This window comes from Pinus tabuliformis, chromosome 8 (assembly GCF_031772625.1).
Source record: "Pinus tabuliformis cultivar Carrire ecotype Pingquan chromosome 8, CPIR1, whole genome shotgun sequence".
Taxonomy (NCBI): domain Eukaryota; kingdom Viridiplantae; phylum Streptophyta; class Pinopsida; order Pinales; family Pinaceae; genus Pinus; species Pinus tabuliformis.
In genome coordinates this window covers 1,410,536,901-1,410,545,845 of record NC_142294.1, presented here as the reverse complement: position 1 = coordinate 1,410,545,845, position 8,945 = coordinate 1,410,536,901, and the positions used below count along the sequence as shown (strand labels likewise).

The window sequence follows — 8,945 nt, the reverse complement described above, 5'->3', positions numbered from 1 at the left end:
TAGGTATAGGAAAATTATATACAAATCATTACCCATTCAGCTAATTTTTAAACAATTTTTCCTTTTGATGGTGTAGTAGGGTTTTCGGCAGAATTCTACCGTAAGTAAAACAGATGTTCCCTCCTGGCAATGCACATTTAGTATTTCTAAAAAATTTAATGGAAACAAATTTCTATATTTTTCACTTTTGATATGAAATCCAGTTCTCTATTTTCAGGTGAAATTCGCTTGACATAATTGATTTCGGCTGCACAAAACAAAGGGGTTTTGACTGTTTGACGTGTTTTTCGTGCCTCACGGCGACACGGAACTCTGGAAGGGAACAGAACATACTCAGTTCAAGGCGGAAAAGGCGGCGGGAGAAAAATCTGAGAACCGGCCGGGCTACAGAAGGAGCACGACCTGAGAGAGGGGTTGGGATGAATACTATCGTTTTTGGCGACTCGATGTAAGGTATGCCTGGTCTCCTCATGATAATTTTACAAATATATTTGTATACCATAGTGTATTCAGCCGCCATTCGAGGATACCCTGTTAAAGAGCCCCGGTAAAAGAAGAAGCCGGCAGGCACTTTTATGAACATTGCTATTAACCGCTCCGCTCCTACTGGATTAGTTTCTTTTTGACAGCAAGCCAAAGTCTAGCCACCACAGGTTCTAGCTAGCCTCACGGTTTTGACCCCTTCCCTCTAGTCAGACAACCCCTTTCCCCTTTCCCTCTGGAGATCGCTCGCAATCTAAAAAGAAATTGAGAACACGAGCAGGGTGAAACTGGTGCTAGTGCTCCGCATTGACTTATTACTTACCTAAAGACGGTGCGCGGAGCCTGACGACAGGCTGGGGCTGGCTATTTTTCGATTCTACAAAATTATTAGGGTTCATGCCTTTCTATATGGATATTAAAAATTTCTTTTGCCTTAAATTTCCTATGCCCCAACCGTCTATGCCTAGGATTCATGTTCAGAATGCAAAGGATGTTATTGTTGTTGCATAGTGTTTTAAAAATTATACAGGAATGATATGAATGCTGCATAGGGACTTGCTGCTGTGCAGGGATTCTAATGTTAAACCAGAAAGCAATTCTATTAATTGAACAGGTATGCAGTTAGCAGTTTACTGACCTGCAGATAATATGATGACAAATGCGCAGGGCTCTCTTTGTTGACAGTCACATATCCCGCATAATGAGCGAAATCCACTGGCGGCTGCCCAGGAAGATTAACAATTCTATCAGCTTCTGCTTGCGTGAGTCTGCCATTATCCCCCGCACACTGCCAGAACAGCAATGCCAGAGCTAAAATTATTAGGGTTCATGCCTTTCTATATGGATATTAAAAATTTCTTTCGCCTTAAATTTCCTATGCCCCAACCGTCTATGCTTAGGATTCATGTTCAGAATGCAAAGGATGTTATTGTTGTTGCATAGTGTTTTAAAAATTATACAGGAATGATATGAATGCTGCATAGGGACTTGCTGCTGTGCAGGGATTCTAATGTTAAACCAGAAAGCAATTCTATTAATTGAACAGGTATGCAGTTAGTAATTTACCGACCTGCAGATAATATGATGACAAATGCGCAGGGCTCTCTTTGTTGACAGTCACATATCCCGCATAATGAGTGAAATCCACTGGCGGCTGCCCAGGAAGATTAACAATTCTATCGGCTTCTGCTTGCGTGAGTCTGCCATTATCCCCCGCACACTGCCAGAACAGCAATGCGAGAGCTAAAATGCATACCCATTGACGGGAAGACGAATAAGAAACGGCCAGCGCCATGACTGCACAACACACCATAGTGGACATTGGGTATGCATGCACCCCAGATTCGGAAGAAGGCATTTGATATGCATGTAGATTAGCGCTCTTCGCATGAGAGATACGTGGCTGTGTTGAGGCTTTTTTATAAAACACGTGTATCAGTGACCGTTTCATGCGTTGATACACCGTTGGTTAGATATAACATGGCCTACACTATGTGTAATCTTGTTCATTATTATTCATTGCGATAGGCAATATGATAAAGTTTGCGTCGAGATAGTGTTCGAGTGGGCTTTCAAGACTTTGCTGAATGAGCAATAGCAGGTGGAGATTTAATTAATATTTGTTTTGTTCTATTATATCATATTTGGTGGTTATTTAAAATCAATTGCCTTTTGGATGTTGGTGTGTAATTTATATTTCTTGTGTTGCCTTTTGATGTTGGGATTTAGTTTTATTTTATTATATATTGGTTTGTTAAAATCTTTTTTGAGCCGTAGAAAACCAATTATTGATTTAGACTTTATACTCATGAGTAATCTGTTAGATTAAGCCAACCAATCCTAACTTTTTAATTATATATGTCATAATCGATTTCATCTCGTCACTATATTGCCACTTCTAAACATAAATAATCATGCATGTATAACAGTTTGCTTGAGTTGATTATATTTATGTCAAGTTTTCTTTTGTCGAAATAGAAATAATATAAGAAATATTTATAGCGCTTCTTTCTGGTTCGCAGTGTTTTTATAGAGTCACCGCTGGCATAAATAAAGTTGCAGACCTGCAATTGCACTTCTGGAGAGAAAAACTTGCGAGAATTCAAGTACCCCGAGACTTTCACAGCAAGCTTGTCTACGTTCACAGAGGACGAGGCCAACAGACGGAAATCTGCAATTCCATGCCACCCAATTCTGTAAATCCGCGAATTTACTGTTTCGCCCACCTGTAGATTTGGATGCTGGTATCCTTAGTTGGACCAGATCCGGACCAGTGAATTTTTGTATGAGACGAGTGATAAGCTTTCCTCACTGAAGAAACTAAGGGAAAGGCGACAAATAACATTGCCAGAGCTTTACAGTCCATGGGCGGTCAATGTGTCGATCAATAAGCTCTACGGCTATGACTGTTTCTGTATTACTGTAAGGCTATGACTGTTGCTTATGTAAGGCCGCTATGTCAGTTGCTTTCTGTATGTCCGCTATGACTGGCTATGACTGGCTATGTCTGGCAGCTATGTCTGGTGCTTATGTATGGCTGCACTGGCTCTGTAAGGCTATGACTGGCTGTGTCTGGCTGTATGGCTATGTCAGTTACTTATGTGCATCTTGTATGGCTCAGGCGTATGACCCTCAAAAGGTGAATTGCATATAACAAGCATTTTCCACTACGAAATAGGCTATATTCTCGGAAGCTAAATGGGCTAGACAGAACTATGTGCAGGGACTAGCTGCTTCGCAGCCCTCCTTGTTTAAATGTATAGTTTAGTGATCCAAAGTCCATTTTTTTTTGCTAGAAACCTATTAAAACTTTGATAAAAATGGCATTTTGTTCAATATTGAACTATATTTTAAATAAAGTGTATATGACATAAAACATCACTAAAATGTTGTCTTGTTCGTTTAACCAAAATGAATAAAAATATCTTTGTATTGATATGGACACATACATATTATAAAAAATATAATATTTAGATTTAAATTAATATTAATTTCATGTATTATTATGTTATTATAGTATTTTTCCTAATATTATAAGGGAAAAAAATTATTAAAATTTTAATGGTGTTATATATAGACTTTTGATTTTGTGTTGTTTTTTTGGATGGATTTTGAAAAATTTATCAAATAAATAATCAGTAAAACAATGAATTTAGGTTATATTTTTTTTTATAAATATTTTTTTAGTATTTTTAAAGATTATGTTAAATGTGTAGAAGCATTTTAATAGTTTTAATCATTAAGTGGCATGAGCCATTTAGTCTTATGCCATCATTTTCTATGAAAATGATTATCTTACATTTGCAATGGGAATTTATTAGACTTTCTTTCTTAATTACCCTAATTTGATAACATTTTTCCAATGAGTACTTAAAAAACTACCCTAACTTGATAACATTTTTCCAATGAGTACCCTAAATACATTAAGGTGGTCTCTTTCATACCCTTCAACTCAATGTAACTAAAACATGGATTCTATGTTCTTAATGTCAATAATTTTATTAGTAATCCTTGGTACGATTTTAAGACAAGTGTCAAATATTTCTATAATTTATTTCATACATTGATTGAAAATCTAAAAAAATCCAAGTGAGTAACTCTTAACCAATAAAATGACTAAGAGTTGATTGAACTCTAAAATTAGTTGATTAAATTTATCTTAAGCGTCCCATGTGACTAACTCTTTAACATTAAAATGACTAAGTAATTAAACCTTAAAATTTCATGTCATGAATTGTAACTTAATTAAAGTTAGGATAAATATGGACAAAGATAGAAATAGCTTGCATAATTTTTCCTAGCTTCATTTATTTCAATAAATGTTAATGATATACATTTTATAGCTCTGCATATAAATGTAACCTAACTAAGCAACTCACTTTAAAGGAAAATTGTTAAGAAGTGTATTGTTGAATCATCATTTGCTTTCTTTGTCACAAATATGGGAAAGAAAAAAAGAATAATTTGGCATTTTATAGCTAATTTTTTCAACTGAAATACTTTTCATCATTATTTGTTGTCATGTGTTATACATATTAAATATATTTATCATGTGTTATGTATGTTAAATATGCAATGTTGAATCATTGTTAACTTTTTTTCTATGCATAAGTAGAGACAACTAAATATATATATCCATTAGAGTGATGGTAATACTAAAAAAAGAGGATCAAGGGAAGCACCAAATAAGAGGTTTGAGATCCGCCAGAGAAAAAAAAAAAAAAAAACATATGGATTATTCTTCTTAAATAATTCATGCAATCTTATGACAATCATACTAATAGAGAAAAAAATGTACCATTGAGGTACATGCATTATGTCAAAATTTGGCAACTCAACCCACTTCTAATGAATTGGACAACATTTTTTGTATCATTAGGAGAACATATTAAATTGATCCATCTAGTTTACATGGGTTGGGTCTCTTCTATATGGATGTGTAAATGTATCATAAAATCAATGTTGAATTGGTAATATGTTGGCCCAAAGTACATATGTTAATATTTGATATTGATAGCCAAATATATATTAAGTGTGTGGAGATATTGAATTTGAAAAATTTGTGACTAAATGAAAGAAACCAATCAAAATAATAAACAATCTCAATATGTTTATTGAAGGCCACAAGCTTTGAGAAATGATGAAAGGTTTATAGATAGCTCACATTTTAGGTGTAGGAACATGTACCTAATTGCAATTTTTAGGGTTGTAATGAAAATAAAGTTGTGGTTTGTGTAGTAAAATCAAATAAATGGCTCAATCATTAATTACATCAATTAAACACAAACATGAATGTCAAACCCATAGAAACCTAAGATCATAGCATCAATTTTAGTATTGAAGATGCATCATTTGAACCAATCTCACATTACAAATAATTTTGGTCATTGGTGTATACATGTGGGAAAACATATTGTACATGTTTCAATTATGATATTGAATAATGCAATAAGTTACCTCATCATTTCTTAAAATAAATCATATTCTTTAGTCAATTTGTGCATGAATGTGCATTAAAGTTATATCAAATTTGAATGCTTAACCTTCCATATATATGTGTTGATGTAAATAAATGTATTTTATATATTTATTTCATTCCTTTATAAAAAGAATTAAGTTATCATACTTTAAAATTGTTTTTTAAATGAATATACATCAAGTAAATAAAATATTTTGAAAACTAATTTGCAAATAAACTTAATGTCAAAGCATTCTTTGTAGAAAAAATTAATGTGACATTATCATAAATGGAAAATCCAATTCTTCCACTAATATCTTGCCTCTTCGGAAAAAAATTGTAAGTCTTTTCTATGATAATATATCCATGGTCTTCTGGGTAAGTATTTTCCAAATGACATCCAAATGACATGTTGATCTATTAGAATTTGAACAGAAGAAAGAAGTAACTATGCTTTATATTTTGTTATTTATTGAATATTTTTTTATGAATATCATTTGCATTTTTTTTTATCTCCTGGCATGTTCTGTGTAATTAACATATTGGTGTTTATATTACATGCAATGTGAGTAAAAACAAAAAAATATATATATATATGTTTTTTTAATCCATTTTTATTATTTTTTCTAATCCATCTAAATTGACAATTCTTGGTAGGTTTTTGCGCTGCTTTGGCATGATGATGATTATGGTTTTTTTATGATCCTAACTATATTACATCTATCAAAAAAATATGTTAAAATATAGACAAAAGAATATCAAATTTAATGAAAAATAATTTTAAAATAAGGATACATGCTTGCAAGGATCAATCAATTTAACATGGAATTTTGAAATTGAATGAACTCAATTGATGTAATGCATATGATTTATTTATTTTTATTAATTATACCTGAAAAGACAATTTTTAATAATTATTCCTAATACAGGATGCCATAATCATTAACAGTGACACACCTGCGTCTACTCTTAATGCCAGTACTTTCTCTTGCTACCATAGTATGCCATAATCATTAACAGTGATTTAATCCTTCTTCATCTTCAATTATAATCGTCAATAATAATAGTGGGGAATTGCTTATTTCTTTACACATGGACAATAAATTATTCCCTTAAAAATATGAATTTTTCGGGAATTTCTTATTTCTTTACACATGGCCAATAAATTATTCCATTAAAAATATTAAAAATTCATTGCTAAAAAAATAATAATTGGAGGATTTTAGTGGAGGATTTTAAAGAGAATATGATGAAAACTGAGGGGTTGAAGCTAAGAATTGAGGGGTTGAAACTAAAAATTGGAGAGTAAAAAGAGTTATAATAATTAATATGTAATATATTTTTTTCTCAATTGATTGATTAAATATAATTAATATGTGATTCAAATTTTTGGTATACTTAAACGACACTTCGGAGGCCATGCAATCTAGATTGGGCAAGGTTGTTAAACACAATTGTCTCTAAAAAGATATGTTAAAGTAAAAAGAGATATGTGAGTACTATACTTCAAAATATTTTGATACTGAATTGTTCAACTATTATTTAAATCAAAATCAAAATTAATTATTTTATATTAGGATACATAATTAACTAACATTATGATACATAATTAACTAACTTTGACAATATGTCCACCCAGCATGATCCAAAAAATCATGTTTAGACACAAATATAAAGAATTGGTGGAATTAAAGAAATGTCGGACATGGATACTCACTCCTCATTGAACGTGGAGGTAATTAAGTTAAATATATTTTATATGGTCAATTATAAATGGCTTAGGGCTTTTGGAATATAAAATAATTATAAATATTATCACATGCACATGAAGGTGTTGTTATGGACGATGTTCCCATTACAAAGGTTATTGATGGTGATCAACCCAATGTTGTTCCACCCATTATGTCTACCACATTAGGTACTAGTCATAGTCATAGTCATAATAACATAGTCATTGTGTACCTATAATTTACAATATTAAAATGGATATTTTATAAGTAATAATATATATATATATATATATATATATATATATATATATATATATATATATATATATAGAGGTTTATATAGTATTTTAGATTCATATATATTAAATGTTTTGTAAATATGGATAGATATCAATTTACATTAAATATTTAGTTTATTATACATTTCAAAGTTACTAAAAATTAAAAAATAGTAAGAAATAATTCAATTAGAATTTTATTTAAAATAGTAATAATTATTAAAAACAATTTTAAAATGTGGGAAGAGTTCTATTAGGGTTATAAATAGTTGATCGATCAATTCGTTGCCATGGCAGTGTTAGAGGGGGTCTCAAAGGGCCCCTCCTTCCGAGAAATAGTCACAATGAAAAGCAAGGAACCCGAGACCTCTTTTTTCACAAAGCTAACTACCTACAATGTCTTCAAAAACTTACTATCAATCGCCAAGGAGAGGGAGTGACAGGGAAAATATCTGACAGATAGGCCAACTCACAACATGAAATTTCTAGTGGGAAAGCACAAACTCATCCACGTCCTTTCAACCAATGCAAGCCAAAAATGAAGAAAATCCCAACTCTAAAGATCCAGGATTCAGACATCATGCCTTACAAGGATTTATGCAAGAACATGCAATTATTTGCAAATTTATGGGTTTTTGGCCCTTTTAGAAGACCCTTGATTGGTGGATACAAAAAAAGTGGCACCCCAAAGGGGAGATCAAGCTTCAATTAGGATCCAAAGGATTCTTCATGGTGATTTTTTATCTCTTTAAGGACCGAGATCAAATCTTTGAGGGTGGCACATATTTATTCAACTCGACCAAACTTTATATGTGTTACTGGAAATATAATTTCACCCATGAAAAAGAGGACTTCACTAAGGTCCCTATTTGGGTCAGGATTTACTCCCTGCCTGACCCAAACATTGGTCTCCACCCATCATTAAATGCACTAGAGACGAAATCAAAGAGTACCGAAAAATGTCTGAAGGCACAACAGCAAGTCATTATGTCTCATAAACCCACATCTTTTTGTATTTAGATGTATCAAGTGCTCTTCTTGAGGCAATCATGCTCATGTTCAGGGATGAAATGTGGCTCCAAAGCAACGGCTATGAATATATACCCTTCATATGTAGGAAGTGTCAAGAACATGGGCACCTCTTTAGGGATTTCCCCCAGAAGACCTCCCAAATTTTCAGTCTGCAAGCCCTTAAAAAAATTGATGAACATGGCTTCACAATTGTACCCACCAAAAAAAGAAAAAATATAAGAACTCAAGGGAACTAAGGCCAAGCATCCCAATCCAACGAGAAAAAATTTGAATATCTTATAGAAGAATAAGAGGAACAGGACAAAGAGGAAATCGTAGGGGAAGAGGGAAACATGGTACAACAACAACCTATACACCAAGCATAGAACCAAGAGGGAAATCCTAATGCAACTCTCAATGAGAATGAATATGATCCAGAGGATGTCGACATGGACTAAGAAGACAAATGGGGATTCAACAAAGGAC

The 8,945-nt window shown here is 32.7% G+C and overlaps 1 long non-coding RNA gene across 1 annotated transcript; it reads left to right on the top strand.

Annotated features, from left to right (window-relative positions):
* Positions 1–225: 225 nt before the first annotated feature.
* LOC149240848 (uncharacterized) lies at positions 226–1,229 on the top strand. The gene is made up of 3 exons (XR_016245562.1): positions 226–453; positions 1,053–1,096; positions 1,150–1,229. It is a non-coding gene; the product is annotated as an uncharacterized LOC149240848 (long non-coding RNA).
* Positions 1,230–8,945: the final 7,716 nt, after the last annotated feature.